Raw genomic sequence first — 16846 nt, forward strand, 5'->3', positions numbered from 1 at the left:
CCTATTTAACTGTGCTTAAATAATCCACCTAGTAGTAATTGTAGGGAATTTTGATATTTGGAAAGGGTCATTGTTTCTCCCCAGTCCGAATTTCATGCAATATCTATAGCTTATTTTCTAGCTAGAAACACTGATATAGACAGTCCTCAACATCTGCAGGAAGTTACATGTTTGGGTTTTTTCTGACTAAGGGCACATCTGTTTCTACACTGAAGAGCAAGTCACGTAGTTTTCATGGCTGTAAGCAGCAATGCTACTGTTCCTTTTAAGCTGTTTAGTGCTATGTAGCCTCCTTTTTCCCAGTTGCCTTTTTTTTTTTTTTTTTTTAAGATGTCCCACTTTGGTTTAGTATTTGCTATCTTTGTGAAATTTTCAATTCCATTCTTCCTTATTTAACTTTTCCTGAGAGTGGCTTTGATATTGGAGGACATAACTTTGGTAATGCAACTTTCTTAATTTCCTGTATTTTATCTACTTATTTTCTCTTTCTGAAGGGCTGTGACTAGCACTTTCACAAATTTGGAGATTGAAGAAATGACACCTAATTATGCTTACAAATAACAGAAATGTAAGTTCAGTAGTAAAATGCTATAATGTATATGTTTCTTGAGGGTGGTAAAACATTTTGATGGAGAAGGCAGCAGAGAAGAGTAAAGGTTAGGAGGAAGCTGTTCAAAATGAGGAGTTTGTGGGCATTGCATTGCATTTTAGTGGCTTAGAGCAGGAAAGGTGTTCATGGCTTATTTGTGTGCAGGTTGGCAGCCTGCTGCTCTCTCCATGAGTAATGTGTGTTGAGCAATGTACTGAGGTGGAAGAGACAGTAAAAATGTGGAAGGCATTCTCCTTGTGCCAGGAGCTGTCACCAGGATTTTGCATTCAAACAAGGCCTGACTCTGGTCTCTGCAGGCAGTGGGGCTTTGTGATGCCAATCCAGTGGCTGCTGCTCTTCCAGAGTGTCCTCTGACAGTGTCTCACCAAGTCACATTGTTAATTCTGTGGCTTTGCTGAAATAGGTTCTGGTTTTCCAGAAGTGGAATGTGAATTTGACCACAGCTCAGAATTTTTTTTTTTTGTGTAGATGTAAGCCAAGAAAGGAGCAACTTTCCTGTTCCTAGATGGGCAAGTGTGGGCTGCAGACAGTGTCTCTAGCAAGTTCCTGTACAGACAGCATTTGCTGCTCTGAGATGAGGAAGGAATGACAATAAAGGAGGAGATTAGTGGTTTAGGAAATAAGATTGAAGCAACAGAATTAGAGTAAAAAGCTAAGAGGTGAAATATTGTTAAAACTTGATGCAACAGCTAGAGAAAATCTCAATATATAATTAGTTGTTGTCATTGGTATTAACTACTGGCTCTGGTACAGGAAAAGCAAACCAGCTGACCCTCGTCTGTAGGCTGGGAATGAAACCCTGTCCTCGTGTTAGTTCATTGTACCAGAAGGTGAAGAGACTTGCAGTAATGAAGTGTGGCTCATACCAAACTTAAAGAATCCCAAAGTTATAAAGAAAGAAACCGCTCTTTCCTTATCTTATAATCATGTAGATCATCAAAACCTGTCTTTCCTGTATTCCATTTGTTAGCTTCTGCAGTATACGATGGAAGGAAGCAGATAAATAGCGGTTTATACGTTTGTGGTTTTAGCTAGAGGGAAACTTCTTTAAAATCTGAAGTATGCCTTAGAATTGTATCCAAGGTGGTAACTTGCCATTTTCTGCAAGGTAGAAAAGCCTAGAATCTACTTCAGCTACTTTTTCCTTTTTTTGATGATTTCTTAAAATACGAAACCTGTGGTTTCCATTCAATCTCACTAACCCTTTAGCATTTGTAATTTACAGAGTTTGGGTGGTATCCAGACATTTAGGTACATAATTAATAATAATGAAATCAGAATCAATAAACCATGCAAGAAGTATTGTTTTGTAAAGGCTACTTGTGTGCTGAGGTGATGGGCTTGTTACTTAAACACAGTAAATTAGTTGAATATTAATACTTGTGGTGTTTGGTACAATATAATAATATGAATGTGATTGTCTTATACTGCCTGGAAAGGATCTCAAAATGTTCTAAACATTTTTAGAGTTTTTTGGAGGGAGGTGTGAGGTGTGTGGGGTTTTTTTAGTGCTGTTGGAATTAGAATCTGCTACACATGGTACAATAGGTATATTCATAATTAGGAAAGAAGATGAGTAGGTAAATCCACAGATCACTGTATGTGACCAACCAATAGTGTTAGCAAGGTGGATGAAGACAGGATCTAAATAAGGCTTGCAGGAAGTGCTGAAGAGTTGGAATTTGGCCAGGATGTTCCCCTGGTTGCCCTTTTTGCTGTTCTCAAGTACTACTTGTTCATTAAGATTATCAAAACAATTATCTTGGAAAGAGATGGACTAGCAAGCACAGTGTTATTGTAGGGCATACATGCACATGGGAAATAAAAGCTGGAGTTATTTCTGTATTGAGGGCAATTTTCTTGAGATTTCGTTGGGTTTGCAGCATAAGAGCAAAAGGGTAAAACTTAAAACTGTCTTAGACTTTCATGGGCAAATAGAATCTGAGTAGAAGACAGTCCCTTAAAAATAACTTAGTTATAAAAAAATGAACAGTTCAAGTGATCATAACTGCAGTTGTGGTGGTTGGGAGAAAGTAACAGGAATTAGATTATATTTTTTAATCCTTTCCAGGCAATGCATTTCAGTCTGGTGTACGTAGAGCAATGAGGGAGGAAGGTGAGATAAATTTTAGGATCATATGATACTTTTCAGGTTCTTCAGAGTATTAAAACGATGTAATGTGTCAAATCAAATATGCACCTAGTCTAATACTTTATTGTGACTGTAGGATACTGTGAGAATGTCAGGAATGAAATGGAGCCATCCTCCCAGTCTTTCTCAGTGGCAGAGTAGAAGCTCAGACTGTTTCCGTAGTAGCAGCAGGTTGTTGAGCGCAGGACACCAGAGCCCATCCCTGGTCGGGACAGTGACAGGTACTGCTACCTGCCATGTTTCAACAGGCCCTGGACTGCTTGCAAGTGTTTTACTTTTTTAGTTCTGTATAATTTCCTTTCATTCAACTTCCCCCATTTTCTTTCCTTTTTTTTTTCTCTCTGTGCCTATTTCTAAGAGAAAAAGTTGTGGTGAATTTTTTTCTTTTAGCCTTTTCCTGTCTGGCAAGCATAACAGATGTAAGCGTGCAGTAACTATAAGTGGTTCTTCAGGATGTGTCCTTAGCCAGGTCCTTTGCTTGTTCAGATTGGCTTCAAGGTGTTTTTCCTGCTGTTGGAGCGAAAGATTGTCTGGCAAACTGATCCAATATCTTCAAAAAGAAAGAAATCTGTACTTCATAACTCTCTGAAATACTTAATTTCTTTTTTTTTCAACTTCATAGCCTTCCCAGTCTCCTCCATAAGAACCAAGAGGTTTCTTGTGTGTGCTACCACTACAGTGATAATTTCCTTGATTGTATAGGTTTCTTACAATACTGGGTGCATTAAAATATAGCATAAAACTTGGCTTGCTTTTTCTCACCTTCCTTGTTTGTTTGTCTTCTTTTGTAATGCGTGATGCTGCTTCCCCTCTGACATACCCCTGCCATACGTAATTTGTAGAGGTGTCATTAGTTTACAAGTATGGTCCTGCAGTCAAATTTAAAATTCCTTTTATATCAGTATTCTCCTTTTAGACTTAAATTTAGACACCCTAGAAGAGGTCAGGCAGCTGGACTAGATGATAATTTTAGGTCTCTTCCAACTGAAATACTCTATTCAAAATTTAATTTGCCTTAATATCTAGATGTAGTGCAGGTGAATAGAAAGTTCTACCCATTTCTTCTGACAGCAGTCACTTAATGTGCCTGAACTTTGATTTTGGCTCTGCCTTTTATTTAGGGTGTGGTGTTTCATGCCTATCACAGAGGATTTCACACTGTGCTGTAATAATTTACATTATTGCTTCCAAGTCTAAGCCTCTTTAAGCCTGACTTATATTTTAGTAGAGGTAGAACTCACTTCTTGTGGTTTGGTTTGGTTTTTTTTGTTTTTTTTTTTTTTTTTCCCAGAAACACTGCTGGTTGGTGTTTTTGAGTATTTCAAGAAGTAGGAAACAGAAATAACTTTATCTCTCAGGTTTTTTAACACCCATGTTCAGCATCCTGAAAAATGTCAGTAATGTTTCATGAAAGAGTTCTTAGTCATGAGGTTCTCAACTCTATTGGCTGAGCTTTGTGTCTAGGGCTATATTTGTTCTGTGTCTCTTACCCACAAATGCTGCTGTTACTGGCTGCATCTGTTGTGGCCCAGGGATGCTTTATAAGAATTTCCTCCTGTACAGTTGGCCTGATAACCAAGGACTGCCAGCTGCCCTATTTCCATTGGGATCCAAGGTTTTCCTCTGCCCAAGAGGACACTGACATCTAGTGGATGGGTTCCACTGACACAGGGCAGGAGAACTGCTGCTTAGTGGCTGTCTTTCTTCTAAACTTTTACCTAATTTTTCTTTCATTTAGATCCTTGGAGTTGTTAGGAAAAAAGGAAAAGCCCAGTCAATTTTTATGTAACTTCCGAAGTTTAAGGAGGGAAGTCTGTGCAGTCAAAGTAGTTAGTTGTGTTTTTTTGTTGTTAGGTTTTGGGGTTTTTTTGTTCCTTCAAGTCACCAGCATATGAGCCTTGGTTGTTCGTAGTAAAATTATTCAAGTTAGGGCATTGGCAGTTGTCCTCCCAGCCTGTGAAGAACGTAAGTTACCTGTGGAGCACAGCAAGAGGTGGATCATAAAATCATTGAGTGGTTTGGATTGGATAGGACCTTGAAGATCATGTAATTCCAATGGCCCTGCCATGGGCAGGGACATCTTGCTCAAAACCCTACCCAGCCTGGCCCTGAACACTTCCAAGGATGGGGCACTCGCAGCTTTTATTGGCAACCCGTTCCAGTGTCTCACCACCCTCGTAGTAAAGCATTTCTCCCTAATATCTTATCTAAACCAGCCCTCTTTCAGTTTGAAGCCATTGCCCGTGTCCTGTGGCTACATGTCCTTGGGAAAAGTCCCTCTCCATCTCTGTTGCTGGCTGCTCTAAGGTCTCCTTGCAGCCTTCTCTTCTCCAGGCTGAACAACCCCAACTCTCAGCAGTGTTCCACCTTCTCACCTCCGACACAGACAGTGCCTCTGAGCTGCCTCCAGTTCTGAGTCTGGTCTTTCTATGAAACTTGAAGCCTAATAATTGCCTAATAGCTGCCTTGCAGCTTGTTCTGGACATGTTACTTTAGCTGGGAACCAAGTAGCAGATTTAACAAAGCCACAGATTTTCCAGGAATGTTCCTAAGCAGAGAATGGTGCTTAGAAATCAAACGTTCTGAAAATATTCATCAAAATGTTAGTATTTCTCTAAAGACAAAAATAGACATTTTGTTTCTGAAGTAATAAAATCCACATTTCTTTATCAGAGGAAATAAACACTGCTTAAAGCTTGACAGCAGGAGATGTCATGCTTAAGTATTGCTGCAGACTGTTGTTTGATCTCTCAAGTGTTTAAACTATTCTGCACTAGTACTCATTAAACAGTAATGTCCTGGGTTTGGATTTGTTGACCATCTGGTAATTTTGTAAATGTGGTTAGAATGAGACAATTTCAAGGAACTTAAATTAGGACTTAAAATCAAAGAAAAGTCTTTGTGGCTCCTTTAATGGTACAAGGGTCATAGAAAGTGTAGACTGACATTGCTTAGGATGAGGGTGTTAGACTTAAGTGTTCAGGGACTGTTTTTAATGGAAAATATTGCTTCCTTATCCAGACTAAACATAGTTTTAGGGGTTTTAAAATTTTTTTTTTCCTGAAAGATGCTAATATTTGCTAGCATTCTTTGTTTACTTTGAAAGTATCTCCAAATTAAACCAGACTATTACAACCAAAACCATTGCCATAAAAAGAGTTCATGTTTTACATGAGGTACCAGGAAACAAATGTAAAAGCTATTAACGCTTTTTGTGTGCATTTAGGCAATGCAAGCAATAGTAGAATATGAATGCTTCTGTCCTAAAAGGAAAATTGCATTAATTTCAAGTTGAATTAGTTTTACTAATTTCAGACCACAAAGAAAATTGAAAACCTAGTCCATAAAAACAGAAAAATCACACCTTTAACTAACCTGTTATGTTAATTAGGAAGAAAAACTTTTTTTTTCTGTGTCCTATTGTCTGTTGAGAATTTATATTGTCTCATCTGTAGTTTGCTAGCACGCTGGGCTAATTACTGAATACAGATTATCAGTAACTATTCAGTGCCTTTTTTCCTTGGTTACTACTATAACTCTTGAGTTGCCACTTAGTTATTCATTATATGCATTTGTTTTTCCTTCATTATAACTTCTAGCCTACAACTTTATTTGGCACTTCTGGGGTTTATTCTTTTTTCTTTTACCCTGAAAGTTGGTTCACTTGATTAATGTTATATTCCCATCTTCATCTCTTCTGGTTTGTCATCAAATGTTTGTTAGTGTGCACTGCTTTGCTGGAGAGGTCATGAAGGAAAATGACTGCTTGGTCTGGGAAGTTTTTTTGAGAAACTCTGCTTGTGAAATCCCTTCAGTCAGATGATTTTTTTTTTGTTTTTAAATTTCCTTGTCAAAACAAACTAAAGAGACTAGTCTCGACTGAATTCCTGTAGAAACTCACATACTCTTCTTTTGAATTGGCACCATATCAAATATTTATTTGAAGCTCAGATTGGAGCAGTTTCCTTTTCCAAGAAAGGAAGTGGAGTCACATATTCCACATAGATGAGAATTATAGATAAAGATCTTGAGGTGGGATCTGAAGGTGTTCCTGTGTGTTCCTGAAATACCTGGAAGTAAATCTGTCATCCAGAACCTGGAGGTGTTGAATGAAGTTGTTTGTGGATCAGATAAAAAACCTGTGCTATTGTTTACCAAACAAACTATCGACTTGTACATTCTGGATTGTAAATATTAATCTTTTTAAGCAATGGCAGCTGAGGTTTATTTTAAATCTCTCAGCAGCTTGATTGACAAGGCCCTTGTGGGAACCAGATTCATTCTACCAGTTGACTTGAACTTTCTATTTGTTGAAATTTGGCACTGTAGAAGGACTGTATTTTGCACATTAGCTATGTAGCAAATATAAGTTGTGGAGTACTTAAAAACCTTTAGGTGATTGAGCATATACTTCATGTGAGGTAATTTTTTCTTTGCACTTCAAAATATAAAAATTACAGAAATGATTGCATTATAAATGTAAAAAAGGCATCTTACAACTATTTGGAAAATAATTTAAAATTTGAACTGTGGTTTTGATGTACAGAACAAAATATATATAAAGGCTTTATTGGAGAAATATGAGGAGTATAGTGATACAGGTTTTCAGAGGATGTACAATGAATGTCCTTTACTTGATCCTTTAGGTACAAGCTTTTGTGAGTCTTCAGAATTAAAAATTTCCTCAAAAATGTTCATGATTTTAAAAAGGTTAAACTTTAAACTGTTTGATTAAAAGAGTTCTTTCATTTGCTTTCTGGTAACTTCACTGTAGTATTCTTGTCTTGGTATCTTGTCAAGATACAGGCCTGCCACAGAGACAACTGTTTCCTTTGTAGCCACTTTTGGATTGGCATGGCCTGGGAAGACCTGGGTTAGGGTTACCGTGGAATTCAGAGTGTTAATGGTATGTCAAAAAATAAATGGTTATGTTGGAGAAGCACAGCCTTTTCCTTTTCTTGAAGTGCTTATTGAACAAAATATGAGGCAAGTAAAATATTCTCCTTGAGTTGTAACACTATATTAATACTGTAATATGTACTCTTAATGGCAATACTGTGCAGATGCCTGTGTTCCTTTTGTAGGAGACAATTGCATACAGTATAGCATGAATGAAGAAGATTTGAGGAGCTTTCCTTCAACTCAGCAGAAACAAATTAAATGGCAAAGTTCATATTGTTCAAGCATTTGAACATTTAGCCGTTCTACTTGAATGTTCAGCCATTAAAACAAGAACTTTAATGGAGAGAAATAATCTAAAGTCATGCATGGAAATAACTGGTTGTCTGAATGTATTGTTTCTGTAGTAGCCATTATGCTTTGGTTTCATTTCTATAGTTGCTTTATAGGTCTTTCTGCCAGAATGATGAGAATTTTGTTGGCCATTGGATTCCCTCTCTTGTCTCTTTTTGAAACCAGAATTATGCTTGGAAGGTCTGTGCTTCTGAATTGTTGGGGACAAATGTGTTAGGCAAAAATTGACAGATACTGCAAATGTAAGTGATTACAACACAAAATTACTTTGTCGCTCTGTAAATATTGTGCTGGCTATTAGCTAGAGTTATTACAGTTGAAATCTTAGTACAAGTTTGTGACTTTAATGAGGCTACTTCTTTCTAGCTCTTAAAATGCTATTGAACACTATCATAAATGGCCTCTTTATGACTAGAACATTCCTTGGCTTCCAAACTCAGCCTCAAAGAAAGGGTGAAAACAGTTATAAGTGTGTTTTCTCCAGATAGTAAAAATGTATTTTCTATTTGATGTCTTTCATCTTTTTTTTACAATCCCTTATATATTCCCTGTGTATGAGTTGCTGCGTGGAAGTACTGATTCAGTGTTTGTTAAAAGTTTTCTTATTTTTATTTATTAAATAGTTGGGGTTTTATTTGCCATCCATTAACTGGCATAACTATATTATCAATATCCTGGTCTTATGTGCTGAATAGTGGGGGTTCTCAACTGCTGAAAGTCTTTAAAAATACTGTGTTTCTATACAAGGTTCAAGCTTGCTTCAAAAAAAAAAAAAAGTAGTTAAGACTTCTGGTGAGAGACAAAATTGGCATATTTTTAATTGGAATTGTATATTAAACACTAAACATGTGTCATTGAATAGCAATTCAACTGAATGCCAAAGGATATCACTGAAAGGAACAGCACCTCTGAGCTCTGGAGGTGTTTCAGTAAGGTAATTTGGACGCAAAACTAGATTGCAATTACAGTCTTTCTTGACTGCACAAACAGCTCTGCTTTTTACCCAGAGCAGTTGTTAGGCTCCAGCTTTTCAGCTTAAAATCATTGTCACTGAAAGTCATACAGGGCAGGATCTGTGTTTCAGATAAATTTGCAAGGCATGGCTGTTAAAACCCTTTTGGGAAGGCAGGACATAACTGCTACGGCAGACCTTTTTTGAGGGAGTGTGTACAGATTTATTAAAAGGCTTAAATAAGGTTTTTATAAGGCTCTAAGACTATTCTCCTGTGCCTTTATTTATGGCAGCTTTGGTAGTGGGGGACCAGCAGGTAGGAAATTCTAGTTTACTTCTATTGGAGTGAAAGCTCAGTGTTTCCTGTTTCAGTCATGGTGGGGTTTTTTTGTTTTTTTGTTTTTTTTTTTCAGCTTGTGTGAATTGCTTGGAAAACAAACACTGACCTCAAGGAAATGTGTTCCAAGGCGTGGGAAAAGAGGAAGGGTTTTGCATTTTGTGAAGGAAGAGGGAGGAGAATTTGGGTTGATCCCCCCCTTTTCTTTGGTGTTGAGCAGAAACAAAAGCAAGATACATTCTCCATGGATCTTAATGCTTCATGCCACGTACTGTGAAGTCAAAAGCAAGGGAATGGTAAAGACTGTGGGGAGTAATAGGTGGTGATAGATGATAAAATATTTCAGGGAGAATTGATACCCCAATATTCTTCAAGGATAGAGGCTAGTACTTATTTAGATCCTCATGCTTTTTGTTGATATGAACTTTACCTCACGTGTATTTGCTGTGCAGGTTTTCCTGTGAATGCTTGTCACAGGCTGCTTTTGAGTGTTCCAGGATGCTGTGTTGGTTGAGACACAAGCACTGAAGCTGAAGAGCCACAAAGCTGTCACAAATAGTCACTGGTCCAGCTCCTCCTGTGGCCGTGAAAAATATGGCTTTTGTTCTGTTTAGCTGCCTGATTGACCTGGAATAAAACCTCTTGCCTATGGGATGTTTCTTTGTGGAAAAAGTCGCAACTCACCTTTAGATACTTTCTTCTAGGTTTCCTAGGGTTGGTCCTGGGGACATTGTTACTTTGGTGTCTGTTCCCATTACATCAGAGCTGTTGAGTTTTGAAGTAATTTGGTGTGTGTAACAGAAATGAGGAAAAGTATCTACTTCATCTCTATTTTGGGTGAAGGACATGGTCTGTAGAAATTTTCACTCAAATGTTGCACTCACAGTGTAGTGTTGCATCCAGGATGCCAAAATTTGATTTACTTCAGAGGCAGAGTCTGGGATAGACTGTCAAGATGGAGTGGACTTGTAGTGTGGTAATCTCTCCTGGATAACTCAGAGTGGCTCTTGAAAAGAAGCTTACCTAGACCTATAACCATGTTTTGTTTTAAATGAAGATTAAATGTGATGCTTTTAATATACCTGTGCTGTCAGCATGCATAAAGCATAATACTGAAGGAATAAGAGGAGAATAATCCAGTAATTTGGAAATAATGATTTTAAACGAGGGGGTTCCCTGGTTTATGAGTTTTATTTCTTTGTTTCTCTATCTGCTTTGCTTTCATATGCTGTTTGGGTTTATATCATGAAGACAGAAAGTCATCTTGTTGCAAAAAAATTGTGAGGCTTATTTCTGTTTTGAATTATCAACAATTGTTCTGGAATTGCTCTAACACTTAAGAAGCCTGCTAGCTGTAGTGTGTGCTAATGTCAATCTTTTCTGATTTTGCATCAAGGTGCTTCCTAGACCTGAGTCTAAAGCAGTCAACCTTCTAATTGTGTGCTTTCATACCAATAGAAGTTTTCTTGTGCTTCACTCATCATCCGTAAAGAACTGTTACTGTTTCATTGTCCAGCATGTTTTCACTTCGTGTAATGTGTTCATGGTAGTCACTGCAATAATGGGAGTGTGCTGAGGAAACAGTATGGTTCAGAGATGGGAAGTTATAATCCCAGTTCTTAATGAGTGTGCTGCAGGACTTTCTAAAATATCTCAGAACATACATTAGCAACCTACTAGCTAAAACCAGATTATGCTTCAGTAATTTAATGTTCTGTTTTGCTCAATTATTTACTTGATTGTTACCAAACCACAGATCTACTTAGTCTTCTCCAACCTTGTAAAATGGGCAGTAGTATGTGGCTTAACTATAATGCTGAACATAAATTAACTGTAATTGATAGTACTGCTAGTTTACACTAGGATTAATATGGAAATAATATAAAAATAGTTTTAGAAATGAGGGAAAGGAAAGGAGACTTGAAGCAGTCAGCCTACATTTTAATAGTGTCTGTGTAAAGCTGTCTTTAGTTATTAGTAGTGTGGGAGATGTGTCCAATTCTAACATTTTTCTTGGGAAAAATACAGGTTTGGAAAGATGGGAAGTGTTGGTCTTACTCTGACAGTGCCTAATTCTGAAGAGTAATTCTGCTGGTTGAAGTTTTTTACCTGATTCTGGTTTTAATATGGTACTGAAAAAATAGATGCCTTAACAGGCTGCTTGCAGTATTATCATTTTGCCTTCTCTGCATGAGGATCAACCAGCATTGTCTTCATTGGCTGATACTTCTTTATGGGATAGAAGTCTCCAATTAGTGTAGTAACATGAATTCACCTCTTTCCTGAGAAAATATCAGACAGTTGAGATGATGTCAAATCATAAAATGTCCTGAGTTGGATGGGACCCACAAGGATCGCTGAAGTCCAACTCTGGTACAGAACACTCCATACAATCTAATACTGAAATAATGCTGTTTTCAGCTGTCTGGGTAATTTTGAAGGCATTTTTCTTCTATGTGGTTCCCACAAGTTTCCTGGAACGCAGTGGGGTTTGTTGGACTCATCAGAGTCCTGCTATGAAATGCTGAAGACAGAGCTCCCAAGAGAATGTAGTTACCAGGCTTGTCTATTAATCACTTCAGCAGAGATTCCCTTGGAGCACCTAGAGCTCCAGGGTTAGTCCGTGCTGCCAGAAGAGAATGCCAAGGCAATGAAACCTCCTCCTTCTATCAGTTCAGACTGCAATCTCCCTTCAGGGCTTGGTTTCAGAGAGACAGGTCCAGTGCAGACTGCTAGCCTGTTTCTTTTTGCAGCCAAAGCCATCTGTGAATGTTGAGACACAGTGAAGTTTTACAAAGCCGAGTCATTCTCCTTTCACTGTTTGTGTTTGACTAGTGTTTGGGAAGGCTTTTCCCCTCCTTCACAAGAGCTAGGAACTCTTGCAAACAATTGCTGTTTGAAAGCTGACAGGAATCAAGGGGGAAATATTGACATGGGTCACAAGTGTATGCTATTTTACAGATACTCCTAAGACAGAATTGTGTTCACTGTGTTCGTTTATTCCTTGCTATTGCAACCTGGAGCTGCACTCCTGAATAGTCCATTCTCCACCTGAGTTTACTGCCATCAGCTAGTTTGGTGTTTCCCAGAGACCTCACTGATGAGAAGGTGGTATAGGAAAACCCCATTTGGATTTGCAAGGCCTTGAAGTTGAAATACTTCTGGAACCAAAGCAGTTTTAGGAAGTCAGAGCCCTATTTGAGCACTGTTACCGAAGTCTGCATTGAACTCTCTGTTGCCAAAGGTATCTCTGGTATTTCTTCATAGGTACAGAACCTGAAACCTCGGTTATCTGACTATAGATAACCAGAAGATGGTAATTTTGAAATTTTTGTGGTAATTTAGTTCACATTGCTCCATACAGGTACATTTTTCTCACAGTATAAGTACTAGGGAATGTATTCTGCCCTGGTGAGCTTTATCTAAATTATTTGAATGAGACCAGAGTTGCTCATAATTCTTGTTTGTTTCTTCCATTCCTGTTAGTAAGAAAAATGAAATGTTCACCATAGAAATAGCTGTCTTAGTTCATGAAATGAGTGCATGAATACAATATTTTTGAAGTGTTTCCTAGCATCATCTTTTATGCCCTGATTTTTAAGGTAACTTTTATGGAAGCTTTTCTTTAATTGCTTGTTTCTTTGAGTATTTCTTAATGCACTTTGGCAAATTTTGCAGAACAAAATATGTTCCTGTGTGATTGGCACAATGTCAGGAGACCACTGCCAGAGCTGGCTGTGTAGAGCTTCCTGAGCCTGGTTCTATGGCCTGTTGTCACATGGCAAGTGGGTGTCGTGGAATACTGTAGCACCTGGCATCTGGCACTCTGGTATGTCCTGTTCCTCAGGAATGGTCAGAAAGGAGAGGCAAGAGAACATCTCTATTGTATTATCTCTTGTTTTGCCAATTAGAAATGTCAGACAAGGCTTAGGAGGCAGTTGGCGGACTTGAGATAACAGAAACTCTGGTGAAATATTTGTCTTGTTCTCCTTGAAAAGAAGCCAAGGAAGGAGTCAAAAGGAACTCTTCTATCTTAAATAAAGTTTATGCTCTTCAAGTGAGTTCTTTAAATTTCAGTAGGCTATATAAATGCTCTCTTTAATCCACAAACATCACTTCTATGATATTAGGCATTCTGCTTTTAAAGGCTTTCTAAAGTGTTAAATAAATAAATAAACTGACAATGAAAGTCGAAGATCTGTATTTCCTGAACTGATTGGACAAAGTTCTTCTTAATATGGTAGGGTTCCACAAGTTGAGCTTGAAAAGCTGATTTGTCTTTTTGAAAAAACTCAAGTAGATTTGTAGTACAGATTGTAAAACCACCGTGGAAGTTGGAAGTACGTATCTGAAACTTAAATTGTTTCAAAGACTCATCTCCCCACTGTCACATGTGGTGTTTGTCACCACCCCACAAACCACTTCTGTCATGCAATGAATAAGCAGAATTAAAATTGAGCTTTTCTAATGACTGGAACTAAAGGCCTTGTGAATGTAGCTCTTCAAGTGTATATTTCTGGCTCATCATGCTTGTCTTTGACCATTTTGTTTGTTCTTGAAAGAGCATGCCAGTGAGGATTTCCGTGCTACCAGGGCAGCAGTCCCACTGAGCAGGCGAGTGTCACGGAAGCGCCCAGTGTTATCTGCAGAGGCACCAGCCTGGACCTGCCATGTCCCTGCTCTTGGTGCCCAAGTATCTTCAGGGAAGCATTTTGGTAGTTGGCTGACTTAACCCAAATGAGTGCTGCCTTGTGCTCTAGACAGTTGTTTATTAGGAATTAGCTTGAAACCAGGCTGAGACAGATCTTGCTGCCTGTCTTGTCAGCTCAGTGTAGTCTGAACAGAATTCTTTTCTCTTCTGCCCTGTCATTACCCCCGTTCTGCTGTTGAGTACATTCTCCTCCTCCTGGTCACTCTGGGCTGTAACCTAGGAAGCACTGGATCCTTTGCATCCCACAGCAGGCTGTCAGCACACACTGCAATAGCCTTTTGCAGGAATTTTCTATTGCGTTTAGGGCAGAACCCTCTGCTGAGTCTGGCACTTTTCCATTCCTGTGGTACTCTGTTCAAAGCCCAGTTTTAAAAATTCTTTCCTTACTCTTTAGTCAATTCTTCCTCTTCCAAAGCATGAAATAGATATTATTCTATGTATACTACTATAAATTGTAAAGAATGTTCCTTACTCGTTTTGATTGCTCTCAGGACTGTACTTAGGTATCTTCTGTTACCCATGTCACAGAGCAGCCGGCAAACATGCATTAAAAGTGTGGATCCTGAAGTATTTTAGGAACAGATGTGTGCTAAAATCAACCTGTATTTCATTTCCAGGCTTTGCCTTGGAGCTAGGCTGAGCTAATCCTACTTTCTCGTCTGTTTAGCAAACTGCAGAGCAGGGGAGATTGAATCATGCAGGAAGAAGACTATGCTGGATTCTCATGGCATTGTTTTCTAGAAAATGAAAGTTAGTACTAGTCACTCGAGCCTTTTTGGCTTACATTTTGTCCACGTTGTGTTGGTGAAGGTGCATGCCTTTTTTCTTGAGTGCTTTTAAAATGGGCTTACAGAAAAAGGATCATCTTCTTACTTTTTTGATACCTAACCTGACTTCCTTGAGTGTGTTCTTTCTCATGTAAAATAACTTCTGCTTCTAGTCATGGTTTGTAGAAATAGTTCAGAGAAAAACTTCTTTTAAGCAGAATCGTGACGTTTGCCCTGTGATAATCAGTAAGATGGAGGGAAAACCCTTTAAGACTCACAGCCATGTTGGAACAATACACAAAATCATATTAATGAGTGTGCTTGGAAAGCAGCATTGTTGGTCTTTGCTTTATTCCCCCCCCCCGCCTTTAATTGGAGATTCATAGCCTATCTCAAGGTATTTCTCGGCCTTGCAGTTCATAGCTGATTTAGCCAAATTATGTGCATTCATTTGGCTTTTTCTAGACTCCTGGGTGTGTTCAGTCTTAGCACAAGTGGTATTTTTTGACTTAGGAAAGGTCAGTGTTATGTAGGACAATGTGTCCTACGTGCAGTGGCATTCTTTGTGTGTGGTGTGTGACAAACCAGGTCTCTCTGCCTGCTGTGTGTTCAGGTTATGCTGTGAATTTGTTTTTAGTGTTGCAAAGATGAGCACAGTCTACCATGAGGGTTTCGGGAACTGTTTGTGTCTTTGTAGGAATTGAGTCTTCCTGTGCCTCACTCTCACAATGCTTTCAGGTTAAATATTTAGCAGCTTGATCGCTGTGTGGTCAGACACTACCACACCTACAGATATTTATTGTTCTTCTTCATTGATTAACAATGCAGACTTCTCAAGAAAATTCATTTTAAGGAAAAAAGAATAGTTGCAGCCAGTTCTGCTGCTCTTTTTAGTGAGTGATTTAGTTCAGTGTTTGAATCTCTGAAGTCATTGCAGAAGAGAAAAAAATTGGAAAAAAGTGCTGCTTCCTGATTTGCCTTTTTTTTTTTTTTTTTTTTAACTTTCCCATTTGTTTTTGCTCTGCAAATGTTGCTTTTCTGGTTTATTAGGTGTATACTATCCAGTTAAATTAATGACAGGTTTTATCCACATTTGCATAGGTAATTTGATTCTTTTTTGCTATATCCATATAAATTTCATAAAAATGTTTTACTCTATGTAAGAGAGATGCTAAGTTTTATGTGATTTTATTCTTAAGGTTGAGGGTGGGGCTAGGACAATTTTGGACCTAATTTGCATAATTAGTCATCTTAATCACATAATAAATTAGGAGGAATTTTTGAAGGGCTTGAGTTGCTAAATATTTTTTAAATTAAAGTGTGTGGTGAGTGTCCCAAGTTGTCTTATTGAATTCTTCTAAAGCTACTAAAATTGGCTTTCCAGACAGATCATCTTTGTTATGATACCTTTCTGCTTGTAGGTTGTTGTGTAGTCAGTTGACAAAAAAGATTCACATTTTTAACTGGCAAAAAACCTCTCCCATTGTCCCCCTTCTTCATAAGAACACAAATCTTGAATTTTTTTGAGTCTTCAGGTGTACAATGATGGATTGAATATAGAGGGAGGGAAACATGAAGAATGTCTGTCCTTCTGCCTGGGCAGTACACCCCTCCACTGAGATGCTGAAGTTGTTTGGAGCTACTTTCAGTCTTCCTCTTGGTAGTGTTCTGCAGCACCACCGTGTCAGTGTTGATAGAATGGCTGGGTTTGCAACCACCAGAGTGAAATTTCTTAGTTCTTTGGTGTTCTTTTTAAATCTGGTTGTCTACACAGTTTAAAATAACAAGGACTGCTGACTCCTCTTGTATTTATTTTTTTTCAATGAGAACTTTTCAGTTTTAAGGTTGCAAAGACCTAACTTGTTTGGAATGATAAAATCTGTATTGCTCTTTTTATTTCCTATGTTACTGCAAGGCAGGGGCTGGTTTTTATTATTAGAGATTTGGACTCTCTCACATTTCTAGGATTTGAAATAGATGGAGGGGGAAAAAATGACATACTGTTGTGAATACAGGAGACCTCCTGCCACTCATCTTAATTGTGAATAGCTTGTGCCTGAGAGA

The 16846-nt window shown here is 38.3% G+C and overlaps 1 protein-coding gene across 1 annotated transcript in view; it reads left to right on the forward strand.

Annotated features, from left to right (window-relative positions):
• The window catches only part of PTPN12 (protein tyrosine phosphatase non-receptor type 12), a 69729-nt gene that overhangs the window by 14168 nt on the left and 38715 nt on the right, over window positions 1–16846 (forward strand). The window lies entirely within an intron of this gene.

The sequence above is a fragment of the Pyrgilauda ruficollis genome, unplaced genomic scaffold (assembly GCF_017590135.1).
Source record: "Pyrgilauda ruficollis isolate IOZ18807 unplaced genomic scaffold, ASM1759013v1 scaffold33, whole genome shotgun sequence".
Classification (NCBI taxonomy): domain Eukaryota; kingdom Metazoa; phylum Chordata; class Aves; order Passeriformes; family Passeridae; genus Pyrgilauda; species Pyrgilauda ruficollis.